Source organism: Mesoplodon densirostris, chromosome 8 (genome assembly GCF_025265405.1).
Source record: "Mesoplodon densirostris isolate mMesDen1 chromosome 8, mMesDen1 primary haplotype, whole genome shotgun sequence".
NCBI lineage: Eukaryota > Metazoa > Chordata > Mammalia > Artiodactyla > Ziphiidae > Mesoplodon > Mesoplodon densirostris.
In genome coordinates this window covers 98,580-122,781 of record NC_082668.1, presented here as the reverse complement: position 1 = coordinate 122,781, position 24,202 = coordinate 98,580, and the positions used below count along the sequence as shown (strand labels likewise).

The 24,202-nt window shown below is 42.8% G+C and overlaps 1 long non-coding RNA gene across 1 annotated transcript; it reads right to left on the bottom strand.

Annotated features, from left to right (window-relative positions):
- Nucleotides 1-7,314: 7,314 nt before the first annotated feature.
- Nucleotides 7,315-23,271, bottom strand: LOC132495497 (uncharacterized). The gene is made up of 3 exons (XR_009533247.1): nt 23,078-23,271; nt 21,833-21,929; nt 7,315-7,505 (listed from the first exon to the last, which is right to left on the bottom strand). It is a non-coding gene; the product is annotated as an uncharacterized LOC132495497 (long non-coding RNA).
- Between the last annotated feature and the right edge of the window lie 931 nt (nt 23,272-24,202).

The window sequence follows — 24,202 nt, the reverse complement described above, 5'->3', positions numbered from 1 at the left end:
AGACACTAGCAAAAAAGAAAATTGCAGGCCAATATCTCTGATAAATATGGATGCAAAAATTCTCAACTGAATATTAGAAAACCGAATCTGACAGCACATAAGAGGATCATACACCATGATCGAATTTGATTCACCCCCGTGTCACAAAGTTGTTTCAACATATGCAAATCAATCAACATGATACACTCCATCAACAAAGGAAAAACACAAAACAAATGATCATCTCAATAGATGCCAAAAAAGCATTTGAGAAACTTCAACATCCATTCATGATAAAAACGCTTACTAAAATGGGTATAAAGGAAACACATCTCAACATAATAAAAGCTATTTATGACAAACCCACAGCCAATATAATACTCAATGCTCATGACAAAATATCAAAGAAGCACGGAAAAGTGATGGAGGAGATGGAGAAACTTCTCAGTGTGCAGGTGCAGGATCAACATCAGCGCTAAATCCTGCTCAGCTTACGGTGATTCAAGAGAAAGCTAAAAGCCTTTATGAAGACTTGAAGAAGAAACACGGGAAAGAATCAGAGGGCATATTTTTTAATGCCAGCCATGGCTGGTTTCATCGGTTCAAGAGTAGAGCCAACCTCAACAAGGTAAAAGTAAGTGGAGAGGCAGCAGGTGCAGATAGGGTAGCTGTCCAGGAACTTCCTGAAACACTTTGAGAAATTATTGATAATGGTGTGCATTTACCCAACCAGGTGTTTAATGGGGATGAGACACAACTGCACTGGAAGAGGATGCCAGACGGAAGCTACATCAGTAAGAAGGAAAAGTTGATGCCGGGCTGTAAAGCAGCAACGGATAGGCTAACTGTTGTTTGGTGGCAATTCTCCCAGTGATATGAAGCTGAAGCCTCTCTTAGTTTATCATTCGGAGAACCCAAGAACCCTTAAAAACATAGCCAATGACTCTCTTCCTATTGTGTGGAAGTGTAACCCCAAATCCTGGATTACACAGGCCACGTTCCAGGACTGGTTTTGCCAACACTTTATCCCAGATGTAGAGGAATACTGCTCGGAGAAGGACGTCCCAGAAAAACATTCTTTTGCTGCTTGACAATGCTCTGGGCCACGCCCCTTTCATGGATGACTTTTCCCAACGTCAAAGTAGTGCATCTGTCACCGAATACTGCATTGCTCATCCATCCTATGGACCAGGAAGTTATAGCGACTTTCAAGAAATAATATTTATGTCACACTTTTTGTCAGGCAGTAAAGGTAAGTGAGAAATCAGGAAGAACCTAGGGACAATTTTGGAAGGACTATAACATCTACAAGGCCATAAAAAACATTGACTTTGCATGGTGTGAGTGTATGTTGGTCACCATGAATGGGGTTTGGAAGAACCTTTGCCCACAGTTTGTTCATGATGTTTGTGGACTTGAGAAGGCAGATCAGAAGTCTGAAGAGGTCTTCAGCAACGTAGTGACCCTCAGTGAGAAGCTGGAGCTAGATCTGCAAGAGGACGATTTCACTGAACTCCTTGCTGTGCAACACGAGGAGCTTACTGATGGAATTGGAGGCGCAGAGAAAGGATGAAGAGGGACAGGAGGAAGAAGAAGTAACTGAAGAACTGAAGAGATTCACGACACAGAAAATGCCAAGGGCATCTTCTAAATGTGAGGAGGCACTGTTAGTTTTGGAGGCACAGGGCTCGAACCTACAATGGAACCCAAAGGTGGCAGCAGCCGTTCAGAATGCAAACCAGTGCTACCATGTCATCATCTATGATGAGAAGAAACGAGCTACGACCCAGACATCAATGGATCATTTTTTCAAGAGGGTAGATAGAATTAAATCCAGCAAGGAACCAGAACCTGTGTCATCCATGTCAGGTAGGAGTGAAATTGGAGCTTGCCCCCTGTCTCCCACTGCTGATAATCCTTCACCTCTACCATCTCCCACCTCCTCTCCCTCCTCCAATCAGTAACCCTTCTCGCCTGTTCCCTCGATGCCAGCCCCAGTATCCCAGCTGTTGTACTGTATTACTGTACTTTTCAAGTTACTGTACTGTAAGACTAAAAATGTCTTCTTTGTTTTTGTGTTTGTTTCTTATATACTGTTTGTGTGAAAAGTATTATAAACCTATTATGGTACAATACCATATAGCCGACTGTGTAACCTGGGTACCTCGGCTAACTTTGTTGGACTTACAAACAAGATGGACTTACAAACGCACTCTTGGAACAGAACTTGTTCATACGTAGCGGACTTACAGTAAAAGCAAAAAAGAAACAGGAACTAATCAAACTTATAAGCTTTTGCACAGCAAAGGAAACCATAATCAAAATGAAAATACAACCTATGGGCTGGGAGAAAATATTAGCAAATGATGAGACTGACAACGGCTTAATTTACAAACTATACAAACAGCTCCTACAACTCAATAACAATAGAACAAATAACTCAATGGAAAAATGGGTAGAAGACCTAAATAAACATTTCTCTAAAGAAGACATACAGATAGCCAATAGGCACATGAAAAGATGCTAATCATCACTAATTATTAGAGAAATGCAAATCCAAATTACAATGAGGTATCACTTCACACAGATCAGAATGGCCATCATTAAAAAAAATCTACAATTAACAAATGCTGGATGGGGTATGGAGAAAAGGGGACCCTTCAGCACTGTTGGTGGCCATGTAAGTTGGTGCAGCCACTATGGAAAACAGTATGGAGGTTCCGCAAAAAAACTATAAAGAGAGTTGCCATATGATCTAGCAATCCCACTTCTGGACATATATCTAGACAAAATTATAATTCAAAAAAATATATAAAACCCTATGTTCATAGACGCACTATTTATAATAGCCAAGACATGGAAACAACCTAAATGTTCATTAAAAAATGAATGTATAAAGAAAGTGTGGTATACGTATACAATAGATATTACTCAGACATAAAAAAGAATGAAATAATGCCATTTGCAGCAACATGGATGGACATAAAGATAATGATACTAACTGAGGTAAGTCATAAAGGGAAAGACAAATACCATATAATATCACTTACATGTGGAATCGAAAACAGGACACAAATGAACATGTCAGCAAAACAGAAACAAACACACAGATATAGAAAACAGAGTTGTGGTTGCCAAGGAGAGAGTGATGGAAAGATTGGGAGTTTTGGAATAGCAGAAGCAAACTATTCTACATAGGATGGACAAGCCACAAAGACCTACTGTACAGCAGGGGAAACTATATTCAGTATCCTGTGATAAACCATAATGGAAAAGAATATATATATATATATATATATATATACATATATATATATATATATATGACTGAATCACTTTGCTGCACAGCAGAAATTAATACAATAATGTATAAAGGCTGCAGAGGGTGTGGAGAAAAGGGAACCCTCCTGCACTGTTGGTGGGAATGTAAACTGATACAGCCACTATGGAGAATATGGAGGTTCCTTAAAAGCTAAAAATAGAACTAACATATGACCCAGCAATCCCACTACTGAGCATATACCTGGAGAAAACCATAATTCAAAAAGATACATGTATCACAATATTCACTGTAGCACTATTTACAATAGCCAGGACATAGAACCAACCTAAATGTCCATCGACAGATGAATATAGAAAGAAGATATGGCCTGAATATATAATGGAGTATTACTCAGCCATAAAAAGGAATAAAATTGAGCTATTTGTAGTGAGGTGGTTGGACCTAGAGTCTGTCATACAGAGTGAAGTACGTCAGAAAGAGAAAAACAAATACTGTATGTGAACACATATATATGGAATTCAGAAAAATGGTACTGACGAACCTAGTGACAGGGCAGGAATAAAGACACAGATGTAGAGAACGGACTTCAGGACACAGGGCTGAAGGGGACACAGGGACGTAGTGAGAGAGTAGCACTGACATATATACACGACCAGATGTAAAAGAGCTAGTGGGAAGCTGCCGCATAGCACAGGGAGATCAGCTCGGTGCTTTATGTCCCCCACAGGGGTGGGATAGGGAGTCTGGGAGGGAGCCTCAAGACGGGGGGATATGGGGATATACGTATACATATAGGTGATTCACTTTGTTGTAAAGCAGAAACTACTACAGTGTTATAAAGCAATTTTACTCTAATAAACATGTATTTTAAAATACCACAACGTTGTAAATCAACTACACTAGAAAATACTTCTTAAGTGAAAAAGATTTTTTTTTTTTTTTTTTTTTTCCCTTTTTGCGTTATGTGGGCCTCTCACTGTTGTGGCCTCTCCCTTTGCGGAGCACAGGCTCCGGATGCGCAGGCCCAGCGGCCATGGCTCACGGGCCCAGCCGCTCCGCGGCATATGGGATCCTCCCAGACCGGGGCACGAACCCGTATCCCCTGCATCGGCAGGCGGACTCTCAACCACTGCGCCACCAGGGAGGCCCGAAAAAGATTTTTTGAATGTATGTTTTATTGTGTGTGTGTACCACAGGTTCAATATATATGAATTATGTCAAATTGATTACATTGTTTTTCAAAATAAAGAATTTTTGATATTCTATATCAGCTGCATAATATAAATGCAGAAAAACTATATTTTTTTTTTCTAAAGTTCAGAAATACCCATTTTGCTCATTCAGTATACTATAAACCACTAACTGTTAAAAAGGGATTCATGACCTCTTTCTTCCAAAGAAATATTTCTGCACTCACACAAGTTTAATAGAATGTTCCACCATGAACTGGCTTCCCACCTTAGAGACACGAGATTTACATCCTGAAATCTCTTTCTTGCAAAAATGTCCAAATAGCATCCTAGCATTACAGAAAAGAAATGCTTTTTGCCAGATCTCAAATTACATACAACTTTATCACGACATCATGTATGTTTTTTTTCCACACACACAGACTGCATTTTATTTTTACAAGAGAAAAATCAACTGACACCAAACATTGTAAATGGATGACCACAGCAAAAGCAACAATGATTGTAATTACCAAACATTAAACACACTCATACTATTGTCATAATATTGACATTCATTCCAGGAATCCTCCACAGCTCCTTTATTTTGCAGTGAAAGACACCATTTTTTTTTTTTTTTTTTTTTTTTTTTTGCAGTACGCGGGCCTATCAGTGTTGTGGGCTCTCCCATTGTGGAGCATAGGCTCCGGACGTGCAGGCTCAGCGGCCATGGCTCACGGGCCCAGCCTCTCTGCAGCATGTGGGATCTTCCTGGACTGGGGCACGAACCCGTGTCCCCTGCATCGGCAGGCGGACTCTCAACCACTGCACCACCAGGGAAGCCTGACATCATATATATTTAAATTATCAGCACTCACCTGAGATCTTCAAAAATCAACAAAAACATAATTTTGTGCTCTCTTTCATTTATTCTGGTTCTAAGTGGTCATTTCTAAACAAAAGTATTTAAGTATGTTAACGTCATCTTATAACATCATATTTCAAATGACTACCGTCTCTCCAAAGATGCAATATGAGGAACTCATAATTAGGCTCTCCAAAGTTTTACTCTTTGAATCTGTATTACACTTCTGCTGAACTTCACACTGTTCATTATTCTCTGAGAATATTCTTTTTCTTGTATGCCCATCTCACATGCTCTTTCATTTCATGAAGTTTTTTCCTACAATTTTATGCCTAGTTTATTTCTGAGAAAATGCATTATTCCAGATTGATAATTATAGACACAAAGACTTCTATATAATTCCCTGAGAGTTTCAAAAACTCCTTCTTCTTTTTTTTTTAAATACCTAGATTCTGAAGCTCTCCACAAAGCATTACTAAAATTGCATTTACATAGTATCTACATATTAATCACACATTAATGCATTTACAATTGTATTATGCTTTATTGCTAATTTTGGAGCATAAACGTAGCTGTCTTATTTACCACCCTCTTGGAAATCACTTTAATATTTGCCCTTAGGACTTGAAAGAGAATGGATAAATAAAAACCTGAAGAATATGCAAATACAATTTATATATTTCTCATAAAATTAGGTGATTATCTAACCTTTATCCAGAAAAAAGAAGAGCCCACATACACTGCAGTCATGATACTCGAGAATGTGTGGTCTTCCAGCAGGAAAACATGCAGTAATCCACGTGGCAGAGTTTACCTGTGACCAGCTGGGGTTAGTGTCCTATGCATTCCTTACATGCAACATATCAGGAGTGGCCAAACTGAATTTGTCAGTTGTGGCAATAAGTATAATGAAGATTTGTAGCAGGTCATGCTCATATATGCAGCACAGGTACAATCAACATTTTGCTCAATTCTGGTAGATCTAAATCTGTATCTGTTACCTTGTCTTTAACGAGGAAATGTCAGAACTGACTTACCAAAAAAAAGTGTTTTGTTTGTTTGTTTTAATTACAGTCACAGTGAGTAAGACATAGCTCAGAACAACTAATGTGACTTAGTGATTCTCTCATCAGGAAATGCAGTTTCTACTTCCCTGTTTATTCTCCACATCTTGTAGTAAGTTAAGTTTCAGTGAAAGATAAATTTACAGAGTGAAAAGAAAAGAAAACTTACATGTGTTGATAAGATCATTCTGACAGGTTTTACCACGTATGTCAGTGCTTCTGGTGATGGACACAAGCTAGAGCTCCCTACTCTGACATTTTCACTGATGTCATTCCCCTTGACCCTCAATTTGAAAGTGGATAAAAATGTTTTCTATGTTTTCTTCTTTAAGAAATTAAATAAAGAATGCTGTCTAGACATGATCCTCTAATGACTTTCAGTCAGTGGTCATCAAGAGAAGAAAAGCACAGAATCTCATCCCCACAGAAGGGTGACATTCAGTCAGGTAAGAAAATTCTCCCCAAAATCAGAGCTTCATCTTTAACATTCAATCAAAGGCTTTCACAGGTTCTTCATACTCTGCACTCAGCTTTACCATACGGGATTGGCTCTGAGAATCTCACACCAGATGACTGACAAACATGTCATAGTACACTGATCTGGGACCAGATCCTGCCTCTCTTAGTGATCTCCCGCAGGGACATTGCAATATTCTAGGATATTTCCTGGAGCCCTCTACTCTATACAGGTACACTTCCAAGTAGAAACAGAAGCTTTGATTCTCACTGGGACCCCTGCTCTGTCCAACCAACCTCTCTAGAAATATGATGTTCTAATCTCTCCTGATTAGAACATTGCACGGTCTCTCACTGTGCTAATTTAGTAAAGGTAAAAGAGAAACAAGAAAGAGCAAACTATGCAGGGAGCAATATATAAGATTCCTTTACTTCATGTATTTATCTGATATACACAAATATTGAGAAATATAGATTCATTTCATAATGGTCAAGAAAAGAGGAGGAGGAACCTCCATGCCAACAGTATATATAAATTGGAATCAATCCTGCATAAGCTCCAGCTAAAGCTTAGCTACGAGGTACTAACTCTTCTCATAAAGCAGCAATAGTTCTCCATCATTTGAAGCACACTGAGGACTCAGACAGCTGGATGCTGAGGGTGTAGTCTCCTCACTCGAATTCTGTACCTGCATCACAGAGCAATGAAATATTCCCAAAGAATTATTAAGGATGAGGTGGGGAGCCGAAATAAAAAAGATGAAACCACAGTCTGCCCTACCATCTGTACTGCTGGATGTTACCACCATCTTGGCCCAGTATGACCTTCCCACTTTTGTCTGGGCCTCCCTACTTCCCACCTCCATCCTCTCATTATATCTTACCTACACTTGGAAACGACTCTAGTTTTTCCACTGATCTTCATCAACAAGCAATCCAAATAGCAACTGTGTATATAACTCCTTAGAAACCTCAGGTATGACTCAGTAATACATGACCTTCGAAGTCAAAAGTTTTCCTAATTCCCTTTATTATTATTTTTTCCAATTTCCATGTACTTACACTCTCAGGACCTCCACTGTTCTCAGGTTCGTCTTCCCTGCAAAATCTGTCAACTTAGACATAGACTTAAGTACCACCCTCTAATTATCTCCTAGGGAATCCAGTTTTTAAAAAAGCCTCAGCAAGCCTTATGGACTTTAGTAAAGACTCTTAAAGATAACCCAGGGGAGATAGCAGTACACCCACAGATATCTATTTAATACACCCTCAGAGGAATTTTGTTTCTTTTGTATAAAGTCTCTTCTGTCCAATGAAGACTCTCAGCTCTTCTTCTTCAACATATGCAGTGTCTCACCCTCCTGATTACTCTCTGCTGTATCCCAGGGCCACTCCCTTTCCTGATATTACATTCTTTCCCAATTTTGTTAGTAACATCAAATAACATAAAGTATAACATGTTAATTATTATAAAGTGCACCGTTCAGTGATATTAAATACATTCATATTATTGGACGATCAACATCGCCATTTATCTTTCTAATTCTTTTCTACGTTTTAAAACTGTAACTCTATATCCTTTAAACATAACTTTCCTTTTTGTTCCATAACCACCTGAAAAGCATCATTACCCTCCCAATTTCTATGGTTTTGACTACACTAAGTACCCCATATAATTGAAATAAGTAGTTGCATTGTTATGACTCACTAAAAGTCACAAAAATGGCATATTTGGTAGCTAAATTTCCTCAGGATTCATCCATGTTGTAGCATATTCCTAGATGTTTTCCTTCTTAACACTGAATAATATTGTATTATATGGGTATACCACACTTTGCTTATCCAGGAACTAGTGGATGAACATTTAGGTTGCTTTCATATTTTAGCTACTGTGATTATTACTGCTCTATACACTGCAGTACAAATATTACTTTAAGACCCCGATTTCAATTCCTTTGGGTATACCTCATAGTAAAAATTTCCTGGATCATGTAGTAATTCTATTTTTCAATATCTGAAAAATTGCCATACTCTTTTGCGAAGCAGCTGTATCATTCTACATTCCCACTGACAGAGCACAAAGCTTCCAACTCCCTCATATGATGTTAGGTAAGAGTCCATCTTCCTTCTTTTGCATGTTGACAACAAGACTTCTCAGCATCATTTGTTGAAAATACTATCCTTTCTACTTTGAAAAGACTTGGCAACTTGTCAAAACCCATTTGGCCATATATCAGGGTTTATTTCTGGGTGTTCTATTCTATTCTATTGGTCTTGAATAAGGGAAAAAATAGTATAACCTATCCAGGTTGATAAAGAACATAAAGAAAGACCAGGACTGAGATTAGGAGGGCAATATAAAAAAGCAGGGAGTAAAAGACAGTGTGAGAGAAGATCTTGTACTTGCAAGTTCATGGAAATATGATCATGTTAAATCACTAAACGCCTGACTTTGAACAATACCGTAAATATGCTAGCAAGAAACGTAACACTTACCCATCTCTGGGAAATACAGTATGGGCAAAAAGATAAACTACACACAAATATATTAAAAAGGGAAGGGTTTTCATGGTGTGAGAATATTGTGGGATTTGAAATACAATTTACTTCTGTTCTACCATTGTCTCTAAAATTTATCATAGTGTATATACAAGCAATTCCAATTCTGGTAATGTGCTTGACAGGTTTAATATGAACTTCAGCAGACCAGTAAATGTACATTGATAGTAGGACTGTTCCCTAATCCAAAAAACAAAACACAAAAACTGGAAAGACTTAGAGTTCACTTTGTCAACACACATACAGATGCAGCGATGGTTAACGGTCCAAAAAAAGAAGGTGAGCATGGGTGCAAGAGGTTAATCCCCAGTCTGGTGTGGGGTGCAGAGTTTGAGGGTAAAACCGGTAGAAAATGCTTTTGTTCTACCCTTGATTTTTTGAGGTATGGAAATTCACAGGTCACTACCTTCATTTCAAAATGAATGAATGCACTATTCAATTTTTTTTAAAACAGGAGAAGTAAACATGAGTGATAATAAATTTTAAACTGTCGCTAGTCAAATAAGATACTAAGAAAAATTAAATCATATGATTTAAGAATGAAGTGGAGAGATTGTCTAAGATGGTAGCATTCAAAGACCCAGAGTTTGATGCCTCTCATGGGCACACCAAAGTCACAACTGTTTACAGAACAGCAATTGATGAAAAAGGCCGAGACCTACCATAAAAGATGTTTTAGAGCTAAAGATATAAGGAAGGCACCTCGGCAAGACAGGAAGGAAGGGCAAAATCTCAACAGAGTCAAGACCCATCCCCCCAGGTGGGTGGCCCACAGATGGGAGAATAATTACAATTTCTGAGGTGCACCCAGGTGGCAAGGGGTATGAACCCAACATCAGGCTCCCAAGCCCAGGGACCCTGTGCTGGAAAGAAGGGTTCCTAGAAAGTTGGGCTTTGAAGACCAGTGGTGCTTATTTTCCAGAGAGCCAGAGGGTTGTGGGAAATAGAGATTCCACACTTAAAAGATGCTCACAGGGCTTCCCTGGTGGCTCAGTGGTTGAGAGTCCACCTGCTGATGCGGGGAAAAGGGTTCGTGCCTTGTTCCGGGAGGATCCCACATGCCGCAGAGCGGCTGGGCCCGTGAGCCATGGCCGCTGAGCCTGCACGTCCGGAGCCTGTGCTCCGAAACGGGAGAGGCCACAGCAGTGAGAGGCCCGCGTACTGCAAAAAAAAAAAAAAAAAAAAAAAAAAAAAAAAAAAAAAAATGCTCACAAAATCCCACATGACCCGAGAATCAGAACGGAAGCAGTCATTTGAACGGATCCTGGGTCACACCTACCTCCTGGTCTTGGAGAGTCTCCCAGAGAGTCCAGAGGCAACTACAGCACAGCCTCAGGGACACAGACACTGGCAGCAGCCACTTGGGGGAGCTCCTTCTACCTCGTGGCCACTGGTACCAGCAAGCATAATTTCAGAGTCCTCCCTCTATCTTTTTAGCCTCAGGGTCTAGCCCTACCCATTTCCACCAGACTATAGACACAAGTACTAGGATGCTGCAGGCCAAGCAACTGACTGAGCAGGGGCATAGCTCATCCACCAGCAAACAGGCTGCTTTCAGACCCTCTCAATGCACAGCTGCCGCTGGACATGGGCCCAGCAACCAAAAGCCCCAGGACCAGCGTCCACACCTAAGTGGAGAGGCACCAGCCCCAGAGTCCTTGGCCCCTCTGACAAGTGAGCCTGCTCTGGCCTTGGAATCAGTCTCACCGTCGGCAGGTGATTGCTGCACAGGGACTGGATGGAGCTTGGACCTACCCAACAGCAAATCTGCTCTAGCAGTGGGATCAGCCTCATACACCAACAGGCACACACCAGCTCCAGGAATACCACAGCCCAGCAGCCTGTGTGACCAGAACACTCACTTGCAGGCCAGAAGCAGCCATGGACTCACTTGGGTCTTGACCCTGACCATCAGAATGACAGCACAAGATTAGGGATACCCCAGACCCTGCAGATAGCTGTGTCAGGAACAGTGATCCAACACCAACTCTGAGACTCCTGGGCCCTGCAGCCAGAACTCAGGACCTGTGTCTTCCTCCCAGTAGCCAGCATCACCCCAGTGACTGGGCACTAGCCCTGATATCACCTGGACTGCAATTCTACCCATAAGTGAACCAGCACTAGATTTGGTGTCCCACAGAGTCATGCAGCCAACTGCCTTATGATTTAGCCTCACCAAGCAGCACAGACAGCCTCCATACAAGGCAGAGTCTGTCAAACAAGCCGTCTGGGGGCAGCCAAGCCTACCAGACCACCCACAGCAGTCAGCCCACCACAATAGAAGAGCCCAAGTAGCCCACATAGGGGGTACACCTAGAACATATAGTTCTAGTGACCAGGGGGCAGTGGGCTGCTGGGACACATAGGACCTCTCCTACAAAAGGCCGCTTCTAGAAGGTCAGGAAATGTAACGAACCTACTACATACACAGCAGTAAAAACAGCAAGTTAAGAAAAATGAGGTGACACTGAAACACGATCCAAATGAAGGAACAAGGTAAGAGCTCAGGAGAGGATCTACGTGAAGGGGAGGTAGCCAACCTCCTCAAAAAGTAGTTCAAGGTAATGACTACAAAGATGATCAAAGAACTCAGGAGAAGATCTACGTGAAGTGGAGGTAGCCAACCTCCTCAAAAAGTAGTTCAAGGTAATGACTACAAAGATGATCAAAGAACTCAGAAGAGGATCTACGTGAAGTGGAGGTAGCCAACCTCCTCAAAAAATAGTTCAAGGTAATGACTACAAAGATGATCAAAGAACTCAGAAGAGGATCTACGTGAAGTGGAAGTAGCCAATCTCCTCAACAAGTAGTTCAAGGTAATGACTACAGAGATGACCAAAGAACTCAGAAGAGGATCTACGTGAAGTGGAGGTAGCCAACCTCCTCAACAAGTAGTTCAAGGTAATGACTACAAAGATGATCAAAGAACTCAGAAGAGGATCTACGTGAAGTGGAGGTAGCCAACCTCCTCAACAAGTAGTTCAAGGTAATGACTACAGAGATGACCAAAGAACTCAGAAGAGGATCTACGTGAAGTGGAGGTAGCCAACCTCCTCAAAAAGTAGTTCAAGGTAATGACTACAAAGATGATCAAAGAACTCAGAAGAGGATCTACGTGAAGTGGAAGTAGCCAATCTCCTCAAAAAGTAGTTCAAGGTAATGATTACAAAGATGATCAAAGAACTCAGAAGAGGATCTACGTGAAGTGGAGGTAGCCAACCTCCTCAAAAAGTAGTTCAAGGTAATGACTACAGAGATGATCAAAGAACTCAGAAGAGGATCTACGTGAAGTGGAAGTAGCCAATCTCCTCAAAAAGTAGTTCAAGGTAATGATTACAAAGATGATCAAAGAACTCAGAAGAGGATCTACGTGAAGTGGAGGTAGCCAACCTCCTCAAAAAGTAGTTCAAGGTAATGACTACAAAGATGATCAAAGAACTCAGGAGAAGATCTAAGTGAAGTGGAGGTAGCCAATCTCCTCAAAAAGTAGTTCAAGGTAATGACTAGAAAGATGATCAAAGAACTCAGGAGAAGATCTAAGTGAAGTGGAGGTAGCCAATCTCCTCAAAAAGTAGTTCAAGGTAATGACTAGAAAGATGATCAAAGAACTCAGGAGAAGAATGGACGACCAGAGCAAGAAGGTAGAATTTTTTTAAAAAGAGTTAGAGCACTAAAGAACAACAAAACAGATATGAGGAATACAATAACTGAAATGAAAAATACACTAAAAGGAAACTACTGTAGACTAAATGACACAGAGGAATGAATCAGAAAACTGAAGGACAGAGTACTGGCAATCACTGAAGATGAACTGTAAAACAATAGATTAAAATGAAATGAAGAAAGTTGAACAGACATGTGCAACATCAAGTGTACTAATATTTGCATTATACTGGTCCCAGAAGCAAAAAGGAAAGAGAAAGCAGTGTAGAGCATACCTGAAGACATAAGAGCTGAAAACTTCCATAACCTGGGAAAGAAAACAGACATCCAAGTCCAGTAAACACAGTAAGGCCAAAACAGGATCAACCCAAACAGGACCACACCAAGACTCATTATAATTAAAATGGCAAAAAAATAAAGATAAAAAGACACTATTAAAAGGAGCAAAGGAAAAGCAACAAGTTACAAACGTGCGAACTTGCATTAAGTTATCAGCTGACTTTTCAGGATAACCTCTGCATGCCAGAAGGGAGTGGCATGGTATATTTAAAGTCATGAAAGGGAAAAGCTTATAACCAAAAATACTCTACCCAGCAAGGCTCTCCTTCAGATTTGATGGTGAGATCTAAAGTTTTACAGAGAAGCAAAACTAAAAGAGCACAGTATCGCCAAACCAGCTTTATGAGAAATCTTAAAGGGGCTTTTCTCAGTGAAAAAGAAAAGGCCATGACTGAAACATAAAAATTAGAAAAGGAAACTTACTAACGGAAAAACCTCATTGGATACGGCAAATATTCAACAAAGGCAGTAAATCAACCATGTACACAGCTAATAGGAAGGATGAAAGAAAACAGTAATAAAATCATCTATATTCACAATAAGAAGTTAAGGGACACACAAAACAAGTAGATGTAAAATATAAGGTCAAATTCAGTAACTGTGGGGGAGCAGGGTAACAATGCAGGGTTGTTAGTGTCCATGTAAAATTAAGAGCTCAGCAACTTAAATCATCACACACACACACACACACACACACACACACAACTGAAAGAAATCCAAACATAATATTAAAGATAGTCCTCACATCACAGATGAATAAAAGGGGAAGAAAGGAACAGTGAAGAAATTAAAGAGGGATTCTAAAAATACCAAAGAGAAATGAAAAATGAACACACAGTGATCCAAAATCTATGGGACACAGCCAACGCAGTTCACAGGGGGAAGTTATAGTGATACAAGCTTATTCTTAGGAAACAAGAAAAATATCAAATAAACAACCTAACATTACACCTGAAGGAATTAGAAAAAGAAGAAAAAAACAAAACTCAAAGCTGTCAGAAAGAAAAAAATTAAGAAAACAATACCATAGGCAATCACACTAAAAATAATAAGATACCTAAGAACAAACACACCTAAGCAGGTAAAAGACATGTACTCAGAAATGTATCAGCCATTGGTGAAAGAAGTTGAAGGCAACAGAAAAAGATGAGAAAATATAGCAGGTGCATGGACTGGAAGAATTAATACTGTTAAAATAACCATACTGCCAAAGACAATCTACAGATTTAATGCAATCCCTATCAGAATACCAAAGCATTTTCATAGAACTTGACAAAGTAATTTTAAAATTTGTATAGAAACACAAAGACCCCAAATAGCCAAACAATCTTGAGAAAGAACAGAGCTGGAGGCATCAGGCACCTTTACTTCAGATTATACTGCAAAGCGACAGTAATCAAAGAGCATCGGACCGGAGCAAAAACAGACACAAAGATCACAGGAATAGAATAGAGATCCCAGAAATAAGCCCACACGCGTATATTTAATTGATTTATGACAAAGCAGGCAATATGGAGAAAGAACTGTCTCTTCAATAAGTGGTACTAGGAAAACTGGTCAGCTACATGGAAAAGAATAAAATTAGAGCATTTTAGCACACCGTATATAAAATTAACGCAAAACTGAATAAAGACCTAAATGTAGGACCATAAAACCCCGAGAGGAAAATACAGAACATTCTTCAACATAAATGATAGCAACAGTTTTGCGTTCAGTCTACTAAGGCAAATGAAACAAAAGCAAAAATAAACAAATGGGACTTCATTAAACTTAAAAGATTTTGCACAGCAAAGGAAACCAAAGACAAAATGAAAAGACAACCTGCTGAAGGAGAGACAATATTTGCACATGATAAGAGGTTAACACCAAAAAGATGACCAAGCAAGGGTTCATATCTAAACTACAGAAACAGCACATACAACTCAATATCAGAACAACACCCAAAATATTTTTTTAAAAAATGAGAAGACCTAAATAGACATTTTTCCAAGGAAAAAATACAGATAGACAGCCAGAATGCACAAAGATGCTAAACATAGCTAATCGGCAATAAAATGCAAATCAAAACTATGAGATATATCACCTCAGTCTTGTCAGAATGGCTGTCATCAAAAAGGTCACAAATAACAAAGGTTAGTGAGGATGTGGAGAAAGGGAAACTCTTGTAAACTCTTGATGTGAATGTGAAGTAGTGCAGCTACTGTGGAAAGAAGAATGGAGGTTCCACAAAAAACTAAAAATAGAACTACCATAATATCCAGCAATTTCCCTCTTGGGTATATCAGAAGAAAACAAAAACACTATTTAAAAAAAAAAATAACTGCACACCAATGTTCATAACAGCGTTATTTGCCATAGCCAAGATATAGAGTCAAACTAAGTGTTCATCAATAGGTTAGGGGATAAAAAATGATATTTATGATGACTTCAGCAAAAAATGAAATTTTGCTATTTGCAAGAACATGGATGGACTTGGAGGGTATTATGCTTAGTAAAATAAGCCGCAGAGAAAACAAGCCTGGTAGGTTATCACTTACACGTGGCATCTAAAACACTGAATACAACAACAATGAAACAGACTCACAGATTAAAGAACAGACTAGTGGTTACCAGCAGGGAGAGACAGGGTGGAGGAGCAAAATAGTGGTAGGAGATTCTGAGGAAGAATCCACTATGTATAAAATCAATAATCTACAGTGACGTTCTGTACACCATGGGGAATAGAGCCACTCTTTTATAATAAGTATAAATGGAGAAGAACCTAAACATTTATGAGTCACTATGTTGTACCTCTGAAACTAATATAATAATGTAAATTAACTATAGATCAATAAAATATAAAGTAAGATACAATAAAGGAGAGACAGATTATTAGATAGAAATCAATTAAATAAACACAAGTTTTGGAAATCAAGGAATTAAAAAACAACATGTAAGACAACATTGGCCTTTAAAGTGTACGATCTGTTCATTTAAAAGAAATCATTTAAGTGGTGAAAAATGGTACCCATTCTCACAATTTTGTATATCTAGGATAAATTATTATCTACAAAAATATGTTACAAATATTCACTCAAAAAGAAAGAGAAAATTTGGATTAACCCATTTTAGTATACAAATTTAATATCAAAGTCTCTAAGTAACATTGATGTGAATAAGTTCTGTTAGCCACTTCTAGTTTCTTTGTGATGTAAAATCTTTTAAAGCATAAAAATCAGCCTTTCTACATCATTCCATTAGACATACATAGAAGTTAAAGAAATGAGAAGACAGAAAAATCAACCAGGAAGGTGAATTTACTGAGAAACAGCCATTCGTTCTCCCTCCTCCTTTGCTTTTCCTCCTTTCCCAGGTCTCTTTCGGTTCCAATCAAGAGAAGTCTTGAGAATTCTGAGAATATTTCTTTGAGGGCTTCAAACCACCATACCTATGTCCTCTGCCACAACTACACACACGGGAACAAAAATAAACCTCTGCTATCTACTCATGTAGGAGAGATTCATGCAAAATAAATTCCTACATGGAGACCAACAGGTGAGTTTTCTACCTGTTCTTTATAATGTCCTTCCATTATAGTAAATCCCACACATTATGAGGCAGAAGGGGTTATGTGAGCTCTTCCTTGAAGTCAAAAACCTTGCATTCATTTCAAGTACCTGGTGATCATAGGGTACAGCCAGGGAAGGTGCCATCACCCTCGGGGCGGGGGGTGGCGGTGAATGGGCTTCCGCAACCATGCACCTCCTGATGAACAGATTCTGAAGAAACAAAGGGCGGTCACACGGCAGCCAGCCTGTCAGACTGTCGGGCCACTGGGCAACCCCACCAGTCTGGAAGTGCCCCATAAGTTGCTCAAAGCAAAACTCTGCACCCCCACCGTGAAGCCAGGCAATTTGGGCCAGAGAGTCAGAGGAGACCGGTAATCAACTCCTCCTCTCTGCTCACCTCCTTGGGGTTACAGCAACCCCATCTCCAAACCCAACTCTGATCCTGGAGTGCCAAGGTGGGAGCACAGGTGGGCTCTGCCGGTGCTTCAGCGCCTTCTGGGAAGCCCCCTAGTTTGAATATGATTTGAGTTTGATCCTGAGAAACCATCAGAACTTCCCACCAGAGATAAATGAGGAGATTCTGGCCTTTATTAGTGCGCACAGTGAGCCCGGTTGTCTTGGCTGTACTTGCCAACCCTCCTATTTTACGCACCTATGTTTATCCACCTTCCTCCCTGTGAGTACCTTTGATTAACCCTGAGCTCAGACTCCTGGCCTATTACAGTGACTTTTTCAGTCTTTCTTTAAAAATGTACAGGTAGGGTTTCTCTGGTGGCGCAGTGGTTGAGAGTCCACCTGCAATGCAGGGGACACAGGTTCATGCCCCAGTACGGGAGGATCCCACATGCCGTGGAGCGGCTAGGCCCATGAGCCATGGCCGCTGAGCCTGTGCGTCCAGAGCCTGTGCTCCACGACGGGAGAAACCACAACAGTGAGCGGCCCGCGTACCGCAAAAAAAAAAAAAAGGACAGGTAATAAAATGAATTTAACCTAGAAGCAGCAGCTCAGTAAGGGAAATAAAATCATCAGAAGTTATCTAATCACAGCCACAGCCATCCAGGGCCCTGTCTTATCTGCTGGGGCATAAGAATGGGACCTTCCTAAACTTGAAGGGCATCCAATCAGATAAGTTGATTACGCTCACCTCTGGCTCTTGGAGGGACTGCTAGGCAGTCTACCCAGTGTATACTGACTGCAAAACACGGTCATGGTTTTGAAACACCTATGCTCCGGGAAAGATTTTTGCGGTGCATGGGGAAGGTTTCTTTTTTTTTTTTTTTTTTTGCCGTATGCGGGCCTCTCACTGTTGTGGCCTCTCCCGTCGCGGAGCACAGGCTCCGGATGCGCAGGCTCAGCGGCCATGGCTCACGGGCCCAGCCGCTCCGCGGCATATGGGATCCTCCCAGACCGGGGCACGAACCCGTATCCCCTGCATCGGCAGGCGGACTCTCAACCACTGCGCCACCAGGGAGGCCCGGGAAGGTTTCTTTTTGACATCAAGCAAAAAATAAGTCACCAAGCCCTTTGAGCACAGGGCTTCTTAAGAGGGACGTAGAAGGAAGGAATGGGCAGAAAACATGATCTCCTCGGAAGTGCAGGGCGTTTTTCCAAAAGAGTAGGATTTAGTCTCAGTTTAAGGAGAACACCTTTAAATAGCTGGGACAGCTCCAAACTGCAGTTTAGAGAACGAGTGCTCCAAAAGAACAGTGCTTTACAAGTCCTGGCCAGGCAGCAAGAGGATGAAGAGTTGGTTTTGCATAGTTCTGAACGCAGGAGTAAAGAAACCGAGGCATCCCTGACTAAAAGGGCCCGAGATCCTATGGCATCAGTGGGTCAGTCAGTTGCAGGGGGCAGGGGGTGTGGGGGGCGATATTTCTCTCTCAACGTCTCCCAGGGCAGCCACCCCTCCCAACCCCACCCCCCTACTCCCTTCACCCTTCCTCCCTCCACTGTTGGGTCCCCAGGGACAGCACTTCTTGAGCTGGAGCGCTCAAGCACCATCTCTGCAGTCTGGATTCTTCCTGGAGCCTGGCAAGTTCTGGGACAGGAAGCCAGGTCTGCAAGGCCACTGGGGTGCAGTCAGCCCTGGAGGTCTGGAGGGGAAATGGAGCCCTGAAGCCCACCCACGTCCTTGAAGCCGAGGGAGGAACACATCCTTCTAACAGTACTTCTCAGGGGTCAGCATGCTCCCCACCTGACGGTGATCCATACTCACTTGAGGCAACAAGGACTGCCTCTAACTGGCCCCCTCGATTGCGCCTTAAGGGTCCTCGCACATGTGTCATAGCGCAGGCCCTGGATCTCTTTAGTCAGCCTAGGCCAGTGCTGCCGGGGTCCCTCCAGTCCCATCCCCCAGCCCCTCCCTCTGGGACTGTATCTAATAGAAGAAAGAGCACAGAGGAATTGGCTAAATCAAGGGACCTGGGAGCCTGGGTATGAGTTTGAAGACCGAGAACCTAAGGCACAATTACATATTATCGGAGACTCTTGTGGGGTGTGTGGGGTGAGGTTAGGAGGCTGAGAGGCTGAGTCGACCTGGTGAGTCCAGCCCCAGGACACCACACAGCCCCGTCCCCCCTTCCCTGCCATCAGACAAGGGGTGCCGCAACTCCAGCCGGGACTCTGCACTTCCCCCTCCCTGATTCTCCTCCAGAAGAGCAGGTGGTCCCGCTCTGAGGGCAGCGGCAAGACAACGGACCAAGTCCCCCCGCACTAAGGCGCTACTGGAAGCTCTTCCTGCACAGCAGTGCTGGCTTGGAGCAAACCCGAGCAGCGCCAAAGTTGGTCTCTTCCTGCAGCGGAGGGACGCAGGGTTTAAGCCAGCTGCCCTGGCTTTAAAGCAATCAGCCCCCGCTTTAGGTCAGGTGACCCGACTTTACATCACTGTGTGCCCCTCAAGCCTGCAACTTCAAAAGTTGGGAACTTCACTTTGATCCCAGCACCTCACATAGCTGAATGCACACTAGTCACCCCCAAGCCTGGCTTAGAGGCAGGATATAAGGTAAGGGGATGGGCGTGCACTCATGGTGATGAGGGTGTACTTCATGTACCAGAAGGGTCTAGGCACTCTGGGGTACAGCTAGGAGTGCACGATACAGCAGCTCCCTGGCAAAGCTGGTGAGGCCCAGGGAGAGCAGACACACCCATGCGTGCAGAGGTTCCAGGACGGGAGCTGGAGCACAGCCAGCCAGGAGGGTGTGAAAGTGGAGGATCTGAGCCTTTTGTGAAAGGCAGACACAGAGGATGGATGAGAAACAAAGACCAGATGAAATATGGATTTGAGGGCCTCCCTGGTGGCGCAGTGGTTGAGAGTCCGCCTGCCGATGCAGGGGACACGGGTTCGTGCCCCGATCCCGGAGGATCCCACATGCCGCGGAGCGGCTGGGCCCGCGAGCCATGGCCGCGGGGCCTGTGTGTCCGGAGCCTGTGCTCCGCAACGGGAGAGGCCACAGCAGTGAGAGGCCCGCGTACAGCAAAAAAAAAAAAAAAAAAAAAGAAATATGGATTTGAAAAACACACCCTGCTCTTGAAATTGGGGTTGGGGGGCACCCCAGACTTGAGACTTCTTACTCCCCAGTACCTAGTGCTTTGGCCTTTGCCCAATTACTTATAAAATTTACTGATAATATCTAACCCATAGAATACTGCATTTGTAGTGGTATTGCATGTTAATGTTTCTATAGTGGAAAAATCTTTTCTACAAGAAACATGTACACTATCTGAAATCAACTAAAACCCCTCTTTATAAAGTACTATATTGGACTTCCCTGGTGGCGCAGTGGTTAAGAATATGCCTGCCAACGCAGGGGACATGAGTTCGAGCCCTGGTCAGGGAAGATCTCACATGCTGCGGAGCAGTTATGCCCATGCGCCACAACTAGTGAACCTGCAGGCCACAACTACTGAAGCCCGTGGGCCTAGAGCCGGTGTTCCACAACAAGCGCAGCAAGAGAAGCCACTGCAATGAGAAGCCCGCGCACCACAACAAAGAGTAGCCCCCGCTCGCCGCAACTGGAGAAAGCCCGCGCACAGCAACGAAGACCCAACACAGCCAAAAATTAATTAATTAATTAATTAATTTAAAAAAGTACTATATCCTTCTATACATCTTCTCTGGGAAGCACAGAGATGGCGTGGGAGAGTGAGAAAGACCAATATTTAGTGCACATCTCTCATGCAGGTGCTCTGCTGGCTCAGATATATTTATCCCCACTTTACAAAGGAGGAAATAAGCTCAGAGAGGTTTAGTAATGTTCCCAAAGCCAAACAGCTATTGAGTGGCAGAACCAAGATCTGAACCAAGTCTGTTACCTCCAAAGCCTAAGTCCTCATCACAACAAAACTCAATTAATATTTACATTTATCGAATTACATTGCAGCCTGGGGAGTTCTTGGCACAATCCTGAATAAGAGTGAGAAAGAAAAAAATAGCATTGTTCCTACAGTCAACCAAAATTTTTGGAGCAGCGGCTAGATGCCTGGTCCTTTTTGGGGTTCAGCAGTGATCACGACAGGAAAAGTCGTGCTTTCATGAACCATGTAGTGGGGAGGAGAGACGGGTGCAACTTGGGTGAGGGATTTCACCTTGCTGGGCCTCTGTTTTCTCATCTGGAAAATGGGATGGGTGTTCCTCATTTTCTGGGATTGTCCGGCTGAACATTCTCTGATTCCATAAGAAGCATTTGTTTTCCTGTTTCTTTAAAATTCATTCAAGCCATGAGCCGTGATGCATGTTGTTAGCTGCTCCCCAAATCACTCTTCCCCACCCTTTTCCTGTGATCAGGTCTTTCCCGAAACATGACTCACAATCAGTCAAGTCACAGAACCTAAGGGGCACCCAGCAGAAAAATTCCAACCCTTGCTTCTCAGGAGCTCTGTGGTCTACCTGCCAGGTAAACTTAACTCACCTGGGACAAGGTGGCCATCCCTGGTTTCACATCAACATGATCTCAGGCACAAACCTCCTTTTTTTCCATTTGGTCTTTAAGTTACTTGTTGAAACAACTGTACAAATATGACAAAGGTATAAATCAGGCATCTTCTGCCCTCAGCGCCTACTAATACATGATGTTCTGCCACTTTAAGGATAAAGATAGAACATTTCAACATTCTGCTGCCCTCATCATTTGTCATTTTTGTTGATATTTCTATTGAATACATCTTTCAATATTTTAACAATGGAACATTTATTTAGGTTGCTCCAGACCCAGCCTTTAGTGGTAAGGGATTTGTTGTCATATTTCAATTATGTTTCCTTTAAAAACCATTATCCTATTTAAATGGATTAAGTCAATTCTATAGGCATGTATCTTATGATATTCATGAAGTTAATACATAGAGGGCAGTAGTACAAGTTGATCACACTTGAGAACCTCTAGTAGCACAGTTAAGTGTACATATTATCTATATGTAAACGAAAGTACATGCCGAGTGAGATTCTCCTACCCTTTTCACTCTGTGCCCCTCAAGCCTGTGAGAAATGGAATATTTCTTGCCATCTCAGTAAACAAAGGATATCACAGTCATCAGCCCTTGCAGCCCTCCAGTGTGAGCCGCGAGCCCTGAGGATCTCAGGATATGCAAATACAGAATGCAGGCCCCAGAGCGCTGAGGTGCATATGAAAGGAAGGAATTCAGGGAGCCCAGCCTCTGGCATCTCCTCAAACAAAGAAAAGCGCTGCATTCCTCACGTTGGGAAAGCCGGTTTTCCTTAGTTAACAATCACCTGCTGATGGTCCCCATTACCTGCGCCAGAGCCCTGCCCTGTCCCCTCCCCCCGGTCCTTTAGCTCAGGGAGGAAGGAGGGCAGAGGGACTCCGCTGAATAAGGGGCCTGCGAGCCTCGGGAGGAGTTTTTAGCCGCCTTCCCCGCAGTCGCGGGGAGGCGCGCTGACGCTGCAGCCGGGCCCTGCGCCTCCCTTGCCCCGTTTCCCCTCAGGACACTCAGGCCGACCCCCTCCCCACGCCCCCCAGGCCCCGCGAGCCAGGCCGAGGGCAGGGGCGAGAGGAGGGACCGAAGTTCCCGGGACCAGACGCTGGGGGCCGCCCTTTCTGCACAGCAGCGGCGGGTGGCAGCGAACCCCTGCCCCTCAGAAGCTGGTCTTGCCCTGCCGCCAGGGCACCGTACCAGGCGGAGGGTCGGCGCCCACTTACCCGGCCCGCCGTCCGCACGACTGTCGCGGCTTCGGCCTCCGGGGCCCCTCCAGAGCCGGCAGCGTCAGTGAGGCCGCCCTCGCCGCGGGCTCCGGGGCAGTTCCGTGAAGGCGGAGGGAAGAGACCCCGAGCCGGGAGCTCCAGCTCTGCGGAAACGCGGGCTCCGTTCTGGGCGCAGCGGGTGGGACCGCTCTGCCCCGAGGCCTTCTGGGAGGGACGGAGGCGCTGGGGGAGGGAGCCGCCAGGAGCGCAGGGCCCCGTCGGGGGTCCTGGAGGGGCGGCCCGGCCTGAGGGCCCCGCCCACTGTGACCGCAGCCCAGGCATTTTTCCTGGAGTCCTACACTACAAAGTTAGAAAGATACACGGTCTATAGTAAATATTCACAAATGATTGTTGCTGCTGTGCTTACTATCCTATTAAAGGTGTAAAATCCATAAAACACTTTAAGCTCAAAATTAAATATGAATTTTTACCTTTCTAATTATGTCTCTGCTATTCACAATTGTCGTTAATGAATCAGAGACTGTGGCATCACTAGTTAAAAGTGAGCTTGTTAAAAAAATAGAACTCAGGCCCACCGGACCTACTGAATCACAATCTGAACTTTTACAATCTCCCCAGTGTCCTTGTGTACCCATGAATAGTTGAAAGTTACATTCCTGCCTCGACGTGTCTCTTGTGTCTGAGAAATACACACATTTTATCCAATTTGATATAAATAAAACACTCAAAAATGCATATGCCTGTGTTGAAACCATCATTTTATCATTTCTTTTCCAGATAAGTATAGTCTCTATACTGGTTTTGTGGATCACATGCCACACTCTTTTCTTGTAGTTAGAAATAAGATAGAGAAACTTACTTTGTAAAAAAAAAAAAAATATATATATATATATACATTAGTGGGTAATTGAAGACACTCTTCTAAATTAAAACCAGTTCTCTTAACTTGCTCTTTTCTTCTTGGGTCACATTATGAACTCTTCCCGTGGCCACACGGTATGTGTACTTTTAATTTCAGGGACTGCTGACATTCCAGGATATGGCCATAGTTTTCTCTCAAGAGGACAGGCAATGCCTGGACCAAGATCAGTGGGAACTGTCCAGATATGTGATGTTAGACAA